Source organism: Lissotriton helveticus, chromosome 10, assembly GCF_964261635.1.
Source record: "Lissotriton helveticus chromosome 10, aLisHel1.1, whole genome shotgun sequence".
NCBI classification, from domain to species: Eukaryota; Metazoa; Chordata; class Amphibia; order Caudata; family Salamandridae; genus Lissotriton; species Lissotriton helveticus.
In genome coordinates, this window is record NC_136071.1 from 548,473,004 (window position 1) to 548,484,483 (window position 11,480).

Here is an 11,480-nt window from a genome sequence, read left to right on the forward strand (position 1 = left end):
GCGACGCCTTTCGGCGCGAGTGGAGTTGCGGTCTGTTGTACGCCTTTCCGCCTATACCACTTCTGCCCAGAGTGCTGAAGAAGATCAGGCGCGACCGGGCCCAAGTTATCCTTGTGGCTCCGGACTGGGCTCGAAGGTACTGGTATCCCGAGCTACTCAGCATGACAGTCGGTCCCTCGATCCGCCTGCCCCTTCAGGAGGACCTTCTGTCGCAGCAGCAGGGGACGGTCCTCCACCCGAAACTGTCCAGTCTCCACCTCCATGCTTGGAGATTGAGCGGCGACAGTTGAGGCCATTTGACTTGCCTCCTGAAGTCTGTGATGTTATTCTGGCAGCCAGGCGTCCCTCCACAAAGTCGGTATACGCCTGCCGGTGGAACAGATTTGTGGCATGGTGCACAGCAAAGGCTGTGGACCCCCTTTCTGCCCCTCTGTCTGAGGTTCTCCTCTTCCTTCTTTCCCTTGCCCAGCAGGGCTCTGCTCTGGGCACTATCAAGGGCTATCTTTCTGCCCTTTCCGCCTTCTTAAGGCTACCTGATCAGCCATCTTTATTCAAGTCCCCTATTGTATTACGATTCTTAAAAGGCATCACGCACATGTATCCACCTGCTCCGTTCGTGATGCCTCAGTGGGACTTGAACCTGGTTCTGACTTTCCTGATGTGTGCTCCCTTTGAGCCTCTTCATTCCTGTCCTCTCCGTCTTCTCACTTTAAAGACGGCCTTCCTGGTTGCCATCACCTCTGCCAGGAGAGTGAGTGAGCTCCAGGCCCTTTCTGTTAAACCTCCTTTCTTGTCTGTTCATCCTGACAAGGTGGTTCTTAGGACTAGACCTTCTTTCCTGCCCAAGGTAGTCTCTGCTTTTCACATTGGGCAGTCCATCACCTTGCCCTCCTTCTGCCCGCCTTCGCATCCTTCAAAGGATGAAGAGCGGCTCCATCGTCTGGACCCAAAACGTGCGCTTTCATTTTACATGGATCGCACACGCCAGTTCCGGGTGGATGACCAACTGTTTGTTGGCTACGTGGGTGAGAAGAAGGGAAGGGCGGTACAGAAACGAACCATCTCTCGGTGGGTCGTCCTGTGCATCAAAGCATGCTACTCTTTGGCTCGGAAGGAGCCTCCTGTTGGGCTGAGGGCCCATTCCACTCGGGCTACGGCGGCTACTACTGCCCTGGGCCGGGGAGTCCCTTTGCAGGACGTTTGCCAGGCGGCTACGTGGGCCTCGCTGCACACCTTTGCGAGGCACTACTGCCTGGACAGTCAAGTCCGGAGGGATGGCTTCTTTGGCCGTTCGGTCCTCCAGGACTTTCTGGTGTAGGTTGTATTGGTTCGTAGACCCACCACCGGGGTTGGTATTGCTGGGGTATCTATTCTAAGGTAAGGAATCTAATACTAACCTGTTTCTTTCAGATGAACAAGTTACTTACCTTCGGTAACGATATATCTGTAAGAAACAGTAGTTAGTATTAGATTCCTTACCGCCCCACCTATCCTCCCCGTTCTGCGAACTGATACCTAGGGTTAAGGACATCCCTTTCAGGGCCCTAGTTTCAAATGGCACCAGTGTTAGTTCTCACATGGCTCTGCGTGTTCTGGCGCGGAAAAGCTGTGTGCAAAGAACTGACGTCAGCGCGCGGAGGCGGCGTCTATATACTCCAGCGACGTCATCACGGCGCACGACGCCGACGACGCGGAGCCGCAGGGGACGCCTGCAGACGACGCCTACCGACGCGCAGGGGTACTGCTACGCAAAAGTTTCCGGATCCAGACTGACGCCTGGGGATATTCTAAGGTAAGGAATCTAATACTAACTACTGTTTCTTACAGATATATCGTTACCGAAGGTAAGTAACTTGTTCGACATGCATGTAAAGCGTGACAATTCTCTTTGCAAACAGGGACTGTACCATCGAGATAACGCAAAAATAAGACACATGAATAAAACAACCCCTCCCACCAACCCCCCGCCCTGCTTCCCTGCACTCTGGGCTCAGAACTGCCCATGGTTAAGAAAAATGCAGAGTGCCTGTCGCCCAACAACATGACTAAAAGAAGAATGTGGAGGGAAGAATGTGGAGAGAATGTGGAGGGAAGCCCTTCCCTACCATTCTAGATTATAGGTGCATTATAAAGTAGAGAGCCAAATCAAAGGATAATAGATACTTCAGTACTCCAGTGCACAGTCAGGCATTCTCAGTTGCAAGGAACTGCCAGTGGAGTCCAGCCCACAAGGAAGTCAAGTCAAGTCAAGTTTAGATTTGTATAGTGCACTACTCACCCAGAGGGTCTCAAGGCGCTTGAGGGAGGGGGTAGTTTTTCTTATCAAATATCCAAGTTTTTAGTTGTTTTCTGAAGGAGAGGCGGTTCTGTGTGAGGCGGAGGTGGGTGGGGAGGGAATTCCAGGTCTTGGCCGCTAAGTAGGAGAAGGATCTTCCCCCCATGGTGGATCTTTGGATGCGTGGAACTGCGGCGAGGGCTTGATTGGACGATCGAAGTTGGTGGGTGGGGGTGTAGAAGGACAGGCACGTGTTGAGGTATTCTGGTTCTAGGTCGTAAAGGGCTTTGTGTGTGTGGGTGAGGAGGCGGAACGTTATTCTCTTGTTGACGGGAAGCCAGTGGAGGTCTCTTAGGCGACCTGAGATGTGATCTTGGCGGGGGATGTCTAGGATGAGTCTGGCTGATGCGTTGGAGTTTTTTCTGTAGTTTGGCTGTGGTTCCGGCGTAAAGGGTGTTTCCATAGTCCAGTCTGCTTGTGACTAGTGCATGGGTGACCGACTTTCTTGTTTCGGTGGGGATCCAACGGAAGATTTTTTTGAGCATACGTAGTATGTTGAAGCATGATGATGAGACGGCGTTGACTTGTCTGGTCATCGAAAGGGAGGAGTCCAGGATGAAGCCCGGGTTACGTGCGTGGTCCGTTGGTATGGGTGCGGTTCCCAGGGCCGGTGGCCACCATGAGTCGTCCCAGGCGGAGGGGGATGATCCTAAGATGAGGACTTCCGTTTTGTCCGAGTTCAGTTTTAGACGGCTGTTCTTCATCCACTCAGCTACTTCTTTCATCCCTTCGTGTAGGTTGGTTTTGGCGGTGTTTGGGTCTTTGGTGAGGGAGAGGATCAGCTGGGTGTCGTCTGCGTAGGAGATAATGTTGAGGTTGTGTTGGCGCGCAATGGATACGAGGAGACTCATGTATACTTTGAAGAGGGTGGGACTGAGTGAAGATCCTTGGGGTACGCCGCAGATGACTTCTGTGGCCTCTGATCTGAAGGGGGGGAGGTGGACTCTCTGGGTTCTTCCGGAGAGGAACGAGATTATCCAGTCCAATGCTTTTCCTTGTATACCGACGTTGCTGAGGCGTCTTATAAGGGTGTTATGACAGACTGTGTCGAAGGCTGCGGAGAGGTCAAGTAGGATGAGGGCAGCTGTTTCTCCGTTGTCCAGTAGGGTTCGAATGTCGTCTGTAGCTGCGATGAGGGCGGTCTCGGTGCTGTGTTTGGCTCGGAATCCGGACTGTGAAGGGTCGAGGGATTTGTTGGATTCGAGGAAGGCGGCGAGTTGACTGTTGACGGCTTTCTCAATGACTTTGGCAGGGAATGGGAGGAGCGAAATGGGGCGGTAGTTCTTAAGTTCAGTGGGGTCTGCTGTAGGTTTCTTCAAGAGGGCGCTAAGTTCGGCATGTTTCCAGCTTTCCGGGAAGGTAGCGGAGTTGATGGAGCAGTTGATGATGTCTCGGAGATGGGGTGCGATAATGGAGTCTGCTTTGTTGAATATGTGGTGGGGACATGGGTCGGTTGGTGATCCTGAGTGAATGGTGTTCATCAGGCAGATGGTGTCTTCGGTGGTGATTGGGTTCCAGGCGCAAAGGTTGTTGGGGGGGGTTCAAGTTCGGAGGTGGGTGGACTGGTTTCCGAAGCTGTTATGTATGTCAGCGATTTTGTTGTGGAAAAACAAGGCTAGAGAGTCGCAGAGGTCTTGGGAGGGAGTGATGTCATTGGTGCCGGCGGTGGGGTTGGTAAACTCTTTGACGATGTTGAATAGTTCTGTTGTGGGCGTTGTTGTCAAGTCGATCCTTGAATGATGATTTCTTGGTGGACCGGATCAGTTGGTGGTGTTTGTGGGTGGCGTTCTTGAAGGTGGCCAGGTTGTCAGAGGTTGGGTTTTTTCGCCATGCTTTCTCGAGGGTGCGGCAGATCTTCTTGGATTTCTTAAGGTCATCATTAAACCAGGGGGCTTTTTTGCTGCCTTGTTTGATTTGATGGTTTTTCAAGGGAGCTAATTCGTCAGCGCTGTGGGTGATACATTGTGTGAGGTTGGTGGCTGCTTGGTTTGGGTCCGATGATTTTGCAGGGGGGTTTTGGTGAAGCGATGTGTAGAGTTGGTCGGAGGAAATTTTGTTCCAGTTTCTCCGTGGAATTCGTTGTGGGTGGTTGTGGGTCGTAGTCTTTTTAAAGTTGAAGTGTACGCAGCTGTGGTCCGTCCAATGGAGAGCTGTGGTGTGATTAAAGGAGATGTGCTTGCTGGAGGTGAAGAGTGGGTCGAGCGTGTGTCCGGCAAAGTGGTTGGGGGTGTCAACAAGTTGTTTGAGTCCGAGATTGGCGAGGTTGTCCAAGAGGGTGGTGGTGTTGCTGTCGTTGTTCTTTTCCAGGTGGAAGTTGAGGTCTCCCAGTAGAATGTAGTCCTCTGAGAGGAGGGCGTAGGGCTGATGAAATCAGTGATGTCTTCGCTGAATTGTGTGTGGGGTCCGGGTGGTCTGTAGATGAGGGTGCCTCTGAGTGTGGTCTTAGGGTCGGTGTGGATTTGGAAGTGAAGGTGTTCGGCGGTTGTGAGGTTGTCATCGGAGCTGGTTGTAATGTGGATGGTGTTCTTGTGGACGATGGCGATTCCTCCTCCTGTTCGCTTGGTGCGGTCCTTTCGGATGATTTTGTAGTCGTCCGGGATGGCTATGGCGATGTCGGGCGTTGATGAGGTGTTCATCCAGGTTTCTGTAAGGAAGGCGACGTCCGGTGAAGTGGTGTTGAGAAGGTTCCAAAGTTCAATGGCGTGTCTGTGGACAGAGCGGGTGTTGAGCAGGATGCACTTCAGGTGGTTAGTGTTGGAGCTTTGTTTTGGGTATGTGGATTTGCTGTGGCTCTTAGTGCAGTCGAACTTGCAGGAGTGGCAGGTGAAGGGTCCATGGGTGTGTCCTGGTGCGGTGTGGTAGCAGGTTGGGAGTCGGCCGGGGTTAAGTGCAGAGAGGATAGCGGCGTTGTACGTTATGCGGGCGGAGTGGATTTTGCGGGGGCCAGGGGGTCTGGCGCTGGGCGCGGTCCAGGCGCGGGCGGGCGTAGACGGGCTTACCTTTGGCGCGCCATCGGTGCGCGTGGGGCGTGACCGCTGCGCATGAAAGCTGCGCGCAAAAGCATCTGTCATAAGTGGATAGTGGAGGGGGAGGGGCGAGGGAGGAGCAGCTGGGAGGCGGGAGCGGGGTGGAGAGGCTGGCTACGAGGCACAACAACAAATATGGCGGCGTAAGCAAAACCGAAACAGGACGAGATTGGGGGCACAAAGTTGGATGTCGCAGTGGCACCGGCACAATCAGGCAATAAATGGTTATTTTAAAATCAGGCAGATTAAAATGCGAGCAGCAGCAGTGAGCAATAGCAGGCAGCAATTCTCCACAAGTAAAGCGAACCAAGCGCTACGATACCCAGGCACCAATTCTTAGCAGGCAGTGCGAGCAAAGCGCTATCGAAAAACAAGTGATCAGGGACCACCAACAGCCATCCGAATAGAGTACACCTTTCATTTGCTGGTCATTGGGGTTTCTTTTTGGAAATGGTTTCCAGCTGTCCAGCTAGTCAGACGCCACCTCTGTAATCTCAAAGAATCGGGTTTTCCCATCGACCTCAACACGTAAACGTGCAGGGAAGAGCATGGCGTATTTAAGACCTTTATCCCACAACCGTCGTTTCACATCCAGTAATGAGCGTCGTCGCATTTTCACTGCTCGAGTAAAGTCTGGGAAGAAGGTTCTGAGTTGTCGAGCTGGATCAGAGCAGCGACCCTGGCGGCTTGGAGAATGGTGTCCCTGTCTCTATAATTTAGCAACTGGGCCAGGATCAGGCGGGGTGGGGCACCCGGCCTTGGATGGCCTCCGGGTACTCTATGCGCTCTTTCGACCACAAATAGTTTGGACAGTCCCTTTGGTTGTAGTTTTGTCGTGATAAGAATTTCAATAAACAGCTCCACGGCGGGACCCTCCGATTTCTCTGGCACACCAAGGACGCGGATGTTGTTGCGTTGTAAGCGCCCCACGTAGTCGTCCAGCTTTTTTTCTGCGAACCTACGGAAGGCTTGGAGCTCATTAACATCAGTCTGAAGTTGCGAAGTGTCTTCAACAAGACTGGCAGTGGTGAGTTCCAGCTGTTTGACCTTTTCCCTGTTCTTGGCGAGGTCCGCCCTGATCAGTGTCACCTCAGTAGATAGGGCGTCAATGGATGTGCGAACCCCGTTTATCGACACCATTAAGTCTTTTCATTGTGGGTTTGGGGGGGTTCTGCTCTACACCGCTGAGTTGTTTGACGCCTGCTCCCTTACGGTCGGGTAAGTCCGCCCTCGGACAGGTGTAGCGTTCCAGCCTGCTCTGTTGGGACGTCTTCTCGTCTTTTGCGTTGGACATGGTGAGGGTTGTGGCCGCGCGTCAGGCCCACGACGTGCTGGTTAAGGAGTACACTGGGTCAGAATCCCTGGCTCATAGAAGAGTTTGGTACAGGACCATGAACAAATAGTCCCTTGAGGAGAGGCACACAGCCCACAAATTAAGCACTCCAAGCAGGCTCTTGCGGCGATCTGTTCCCCCTCCGCAAATCGTGAAGGACTCCTCACCTTCGGATATCAGGCACGGCGTTGCAAACCACTGGAATTGGCCTCACCAGTTGCGAATAACACAAGAGCCAGTGCCACTCTCCTCAGTGTATATCAGTTGCTGCACCACAGATTGAGGAGCCAGAAGAGTGACGGGAGGGGAGCAAAGGGGGGGGCGGTGCAGGGGGCCCTCAGCGGCCAACACCAGCGAGGCGCGAAGAGTAGGGGGCGCTCGACCTGGCAGCACGAGTGCAGACCCCACTAGGAGTTCCTCATGGCATGGACTAGGAACTGCCCGCTTTGCTGGGAAGAGGGCAGGACCCTATGATCCTCTGGTCAGGGGCAACAAGCTCAGCAATCTGGGCCCCTCACATGTAGCACATCAATGTCACAACGGCCCCCGAAAGCGCTAGGATGCCTGGCCTCACCTTGGAGGTGCCCAGTAAGGGGGCATCTCACAGGGAAAGCCAGGAAGGGTTCCACAGCGGTATACAGCGCCAAGATACCTTTCAGGTGATAGTGCGCTTTACAAGTATACACACATTTACATTTACAATGTCCCATACAAGCCCACTGGTCCCCTGAAGCCCAGTTACAGCAGTTGTGGCCGCTCCGGGTGTTTGTCTGTGCAGTTAGGGGCCCCAGGCAGTGTATAACACAGTCTCAGCTCCCGGGGTGTGCACTATCACTGGGTTTCCCGCAACGGCAGATGAAACCATTCGAGGTTCCGGCTTTTCCTCGCTGTAGGCCCCAATGCGCTGATGCGGATTAATTCAGCTCCCGGCGTCTGATTTTTACCAGGGTTGCAGCGTCGGGCATCGCTCCTCTTCCGATGCCCAGTATAGCACCTTAAGTGCGGATTGGTGTAGAGGATAGATGTGGTAGGTGAGGAGGGCTCCGGAGAAGCCCTTGTAAGCGGCCATGCTGGTGTGCCGCGTAGCCACGCCCCGCTAAATGTCAATTTCTGATGGGTGAAACTTCTACCTGCAGATATCTCACCGTTTGAATATCCCAGGCATCAAACTGAATCTAGAATATTTTCAATCACTCACCAAATCAGTAGATGGGCCCTGGTTCCACTTAATGGCTGAAGTGGCATCCTCATGACATCACTAGAGCTAAAAGTACCCTGTTGGCGTATTGATGTGAGTTCCCTTTTTCCATGCCATCGAAGTGAATATGGACTTTGAATCACCTCTGGAGATTGTTGATGTTATCTGATAGAGATATCTAGCTGCAGATTCCTTACATTTGAACTGCCAGGCGTCTGGCTGGATCCAGAAGATTTTTCTTTGCAGTACCCCTGCGTGCTGGTAGATGGCGTCAGTCTACTCAGTGATGTCGTCGGCATCATGTTTGTGACGTCCGCATAGTCAATATATCCACCACTCTGGAGCACTGACGTCAGTTCTTTTCTTCCCAGGCCAGCCACTGCCGATCCATTGAAGAGAGATATCCCCTGACATTTTTTGATGGACTGTTTTCGACATTGACTTCTTTTGGTGTGTAGGCATGTCAACCAAGACGACCTCGTGGTTCAAGCCATGTGGCGCCTGTCACCGCACCATGTCAGTGACGGACCCCCACTTAATATGTCTTTGGTGCCTGTATTGCGATCTCGACTAAGTCGTGCTCTGACTGCCAGAACCGCAGAGGTTGCCTCGTCAATCTCGATCCTGGTCTGTCGAGACGAAGGTCTGAGCACTGCTCCGGTGCTCCAGTGAGTCGAAGTCCTCTTCATCAAAGTCAGGTAAGAGGCACCCCAAAAAACACAAGAAGTCTGCTCCACATTTCCCCGCCTTTCCTGGTCCAGAAGCGACCCCCGCCCAGCTGAAGGAATTCTATGATTCCATGGGTGCCATATTTGGGAGGTATGAACCTGACGGTGCGCCTAAGGGCCCCACAGGCTCTGATGATGGAGGGGTCCCCATGGGTCCAATGCCTGCGGCTCTTGACACGGTGCAACAGCCTCCAATTGGGCCTGTTACCAGGTCCGGACCAGCACCAGTCGCACCTCCACAGTGACCTTCCCTGATGTCACAGGGACCACCTGCGGCACCTCCCCAATTCTCATTCCTGATGACACAGAGCGGTTCGGGCATCTTCTGGCGCCGAAAGAGCTGTGCGGCTCCACTCCGTTCAACCTGCCCTATTCTGAAGGGTTAGGGATGGATGAAGAGTATTGGTATGTGGAGCGGGATCCCTTAGAAATCCTTCACCCACAAGATATGAACTGGTACGAGGACTGGGTGATGCCAATTGTTTGGACACCTCCCTTGGTGTCCCAGGCTTCCACTTCCCATTCCCTTAACACCCCCGGACAGGGAATCCAAGAGACTGGAGAGTTTTGAAAATAAATGTTTTGTTCCGCCAGTCTCGCATTGCAGTTGGTGAACACCGCATGCCTTTTGGGCCATTATTCCCATTTGATATGGGACAAGGTTGCGCAAGTGTTCCCTAGGGTCTCAAAGGAGGACCAGGCTCTACTCTCCCAAGCAATTTCAGACGGGAGAGACGCAGCAAAGTTTGCTTGGACACGACAGACTCACAGGCAGAGTGATTTTCACGATGATGGCCGTACTTCGCACCGCCTGGCTTGGAGCATCTGGTTTTTCATGGGATATCCAAGCTAACGTCGTGGACAAGCCCTTCAATGGCTCCCATTTCTTTGGCGACAAAGCAGATGCTTCCCTGGAGCGTTTCAAGGAGTTGCTGCCAAGTCCTAGGGCCTCACCACAACTCCCCAGTCGGCGTCTGCTTTTCGCTCCTTTCGTGGCTACGGAAGGGGCTACCAGCCATGCCAGTCCTATTCCAGCCAGAGGGCCCGCAAGCTCAGCAGCCCCTGTGGGGCCGTAGGCGCGGTTCACCCCACCCAACACCATGGGTAGGGAGGCCAGAAGTTGAGCCAAGCCATGATCTCCTCCACAGCAAAACCTCGCTTGTCCAATTCCACAGGATCATTTTTGGCCAGTCGGTGGCAGAGTACACCATCATCCCACCACTGGCAAAACATCACATTGGACAGGTGAGTGTTGCAAATAGTATGAAGGGGCTACTCCCTCCCGTTCGAGACTTCCCCTCCATCTAGATCTCTACTGTATGATCGGCTGACGGAGGATCACCTTGCCAAGCTCCGCAAGGAAGTTAAGACTCTCTTGGCCAAGGGAGTTATAGAGAAGTTTCCCGGGCCATAAATAGGCTGTGGCTGTTATTCCTGCTATTTTCTGGTCCCCAAAAAGGATGGAGGCCACCGTCCTATCCTAGAACTCAAAGCCCTCAACTACTTCCTCAAAAAGGAGAAGTTCAAGATGCTCACCATAGCTCAGGTCCTGTCTGCCCTTGACCCGCGAGACTGGATGGTAGTGCTGGACTTGAAGGATGCCTATTTTCATATTCCTGTTCTGCCTGCCCATCATCGCTACCTGTCGTTTACGGTGGATCACGAGGAATTTTAATTTGTAGTGCTCCCCTTTGGCCTCACTAGCACCCCTCGAGTGTTCTGAAAGGTGATGGTGGTCGCAGCCCATCTGCGCAGATCAGAGGTTCCAGTCTTCCACTATCTCGCCGACTGGTTGTTGAATGCAGGCTCGTCCCAAACAGTTGTCTCCCACCTCCTGCATTCGCTGAGATTCACTATCAACGTGCCAAAGTTACACCTGACTCCCTCTCAGATGCTCCCTTTTATTGGAGCGTTTCTGGGCACTGTGCACTTTTGGGCTTAGCCTCCTAAACGGCAAGTCTATGATATTCAGGCTATGATACCGATGTTTCAGCCTCTATCCTGGATTTCGGTGAAAATGACTCTTAGGCTGTTGGTCCTCATGGCCTCCTGCATCCTGCTAGTAAACCATGCATAGTGGCACATGCTGACTCTGCAGTGGCAACTGAAGTTTCAATGGGTGCAGCATCAATGAAATATCACCAATCTGGTTCAGATTCCAGGGGGCACTGTCAAAGTCCTGTAGTGGTGGCTAACAGACCGCAATTGGATCAGGGGAAGACCCTCTTCCTTCCCAACCCAGATCTCACTGTAGTAACGGATGTGTCCCATCTAGGATGGAGCGGCCATCTGGGGGAGGTGGAGATCAGAAGACTCTGGTCTCCGGCAGAGGCTTGGTTCCATACTTACCTATTGGAGCTTCAAGCGATCCGGCTGGCACTAAAATCCCTCTTTTTGTCCATCAAACGGAGGCTAGTTCAAGTGTTCACAGACAACATGACCTCCATGTGGTACTGCAACAAGCAAGGCAGAGTGGGGTGGTGGACCCTGTGTCAAGAGGCCTTGCATCTCTGGAATTGGCTGGAACAACAGGGCATTTCCCTGGTGGTTCAACACCTGGCCGGTTCCCTGAACGCCAAGGTAGACAAGCTCGGCCAAAGGTGCCTGGCGGATCATGAGTGGTGTCCTCATCCAGAGGTGGCACAAGGTCTCTTTCTGCGGTGGGGAGAGCCTTGGTTAGGTCTGTTCGCCTCCGAATAGAATTCTTAATGTCAGGAGTTCTGTGCATTGGAATTTCCAGGGTAGCTCTTGCTTGGCAACGCTCTTTACTGCGAGTGGAGCTCAAGCCTCCTATATGCCTTTCTGCCCATACCACTCCTGCCCAGAGTGCTCAAGAAGATGAGGAGCGACCAGACGCATG